This window comes from Empidonax traillii, unplaced genomic scaffold (assembly GCF_003031625.1).
Source record: "Empidonax traillii isolate 1590-97213 ecotype Southwest subspecies unplaced genomic scaffold, ASM303162v1 scaffold305:size1471525, whole genome shotgun sequence".
NCBI classification, from domain to species: Eukaryota; Metazoa; Chordata; class Aves; order Passeriformes; family Tyrannidae; genus Empidonax; species Empidonax traillii.
Window position 1 is genome coordinate 984111 of NW_020955498.1, and position 2551 is coordinate 986661.

Below are 2551 nucleotides of genomic sequence, written 5' to 3' on the forward strand. Positions count from 1 at the left end.
AAAAAAAAAAAAAAAAAAAAAAAAAAAAAAAAAAAAAAAAAAAAAAAAAAAAAAAAAAAAAAAAAAAAAAAAAAAAAAAAAAAAAAAAAAAAAAAAAAAAAAAAAAAAAAAAAAAAAAAAAAAAAAAAAAAAAAAAAAAAAAAAAAAAAAAAAAAAAAAAGGAAAACCAAAAATAAAATTAAAAAAACCCATACCCAAACAATAAAGAAACACCCCAACCTTTTCCTTCTGTATAAAAGAATGACATAAAAGAACAACCACAACACCACATTAGACTATGAGAATCAAGTAAAAAACTCAAACTACTAAATGAAACCCAGCAAGGAATACAAAGTGAGACAATGTAGTTTCACTATATAAGAAGCATGTAAATAAATATCTCAATGAGAAAGAAAGCACTTTAAAGCTGATTTAACTTCTAGCATTGATATTTCAGCCTATGAGAAGCGAGGAGGATTTTTTACAAATGAACCTCATATGAGTTTAAGTTTTTAATAAGCAGATTAAGCATAAAAAGAATAAATGTTATTGTTTGTCCTTCAGCTCAACATGACATCTCTGTGCCTCTTCCTGCAGTACCTTTAATGGATTGGATTACACAAATTAAAGATTTCCAAGAAATCTAACCAACCGCTTGCAAAAATAAGCGAAGTAGACAACAATACAATAACCAGCACAAACAATTTGGAAAACCTCTCCAGTCTGTGGAGATCAAAAAGCTGGGGCTGATGGAGTAAATTATCTTATAACTGTACTCCAAGCCTTATGCATTTGTCTCATGATGCTGAGAATCCAACACAGGTTATACTTCCTGTAGTCAGAGCTGAGTAATCACAAAGCCAGGTTACTACTTTTTTTATTATTTTTTCCTTAAACATTTAATTAAAGATTTTAATGCTTTGGAGAGAAGAGAATCCAGCGAACACAGTTTGAACAGGTACATTTTAACATAGCCCAGATAAAGGCTGTCGGCTTTGTTTTCTTCTGCATAAGAATGCCTTGCTTTCTGATGCGTCACATCAAAAGCTAATGATATCACACGGACAATCTTTTTAACAGGTTAGATAAGCATGTCAAAGTCTGTATGCCTGTTCAGACCTTTTGGCCCTGCAGTTTTATGTGATCCCAGGCAGTTTCTGCTACTAGCCAGAGAATCCTTTCTCTCATGTTTTTTTCAGTATTTCTACACCTAACTGGAGAAGAAGTGATCTTTGAAATGGAAATGCATCCAAAAAATGTTGGTCAACTCCTCTCTGTTTCCAAAAAGCAAGTGGAAAATCACTAATAGATATTTATTTATTTCATCCATGCTTTTTTGGTTTAATCTGTAATATGTAGGAGGGAAACAGGACTGACTACGTTTCAGGCTAGTTTCATCACTAAGGCTTCAGGGTGAAATCCTACCTCTGTGATGGCAGCGGAAATCAATTCTGGATTTAAAACATTGGGTTGAGGCTTTAATATTCAACTCCCATTAATGTTCTTCTAAATCTCTGCCAGAGCTTTGAAAACCTTCATCCAAACGACTTTATTCAAAACTGCTGAAATTACCCAGAAGCTTTCATGAACAAGAGATGCTGAAATACCTCTGCTTTTTGCAGCATAAAATCATATGCAGCCAAAAGGTGCATTTAAGAGATATGAACTTCAGTTACAACATCCAACGAGTCTAATGGGAGTTTCAAAATTATAGTGGAACCAGAGGCCAGGCAGATTTCACTGTGATGCCTAATAAATATTACAGATACTGCTTCTAATATCGTCTCTGAAATTTGTGCAAATCCTATGTTAGGTTTTGGCAATGCTGTAGAGTGATACAAAACACAGTCCTATACAATCCCTTGTATTAAAGGGGGCAGAGACAAGAATATCAGTCAAAGAAAACCTGGCATTGAGAAAATACTAACGACCCTTCTCCCCATTAGCTGAAAGTTTTCTTCTTGAATAATGAGGGGGAAATGTACGTCCAGTGTTTCCACACATCTATCCTTCCAGCACCACATATCAAGTCCCTGGGAACAATTGTGCTATTAATAAAGCCTAAAGTTGTTGTCAGTCCTCAAAGTTATGTGATTTTTTAAGGTGTAAAAAACCCACAAAAGTTCTTGCCACACACTGCTAGAAAAAAATGCACCTTTCACTTTTCCATATAATTTACAAACAGCTTTTAAATGAAATCTCATTTGAATCTCAGTATTTAAGGATGCTGGGAAATTTCCAATACTGCATTTTATTTGGTAGCTGTTGTCTCCAAATCCCTTTTCCTGTGCTGTCATGTGGGCAAGAAAAAACAGCACAAGACAAGACAAGCCATAAGGGAAGACACTCCTGGACAGAGGGGCTGGCTGCTGCCAGAAAAACTTGAGTTTTGTCACTGGATTTATGTCACCCACAACTGAGACGATTCAAAATTGGGGCACCTGGTCTGAGCAAGTTGGACTCGTGCTGTCTGGACAGAGATGGCTGGGTCTGGAGAGTAAGTTATCACACCTTTGCTCCTCTATGAAACATCTTGGGACAGAGTCATAGAATCATAGAATAGAATCATAGA

At 35.0% G+C, this 2551-nt stretch overlaps 1 protein-coding gene across 2 annotated transcripts in view; it reads right to left on the bottom strand.

Moving 5' to 3' along the window:
- PTPRO (protein tyrosine phosphatase, receptor type O) overlaps positions 1–2551 on the bottom strand; it is a 156838-nt gene that overhangs the window by 132819 nt on the left and 21468 nt on the right. The gene's annotated exons all lie outside the window — the stretch shown is intronic.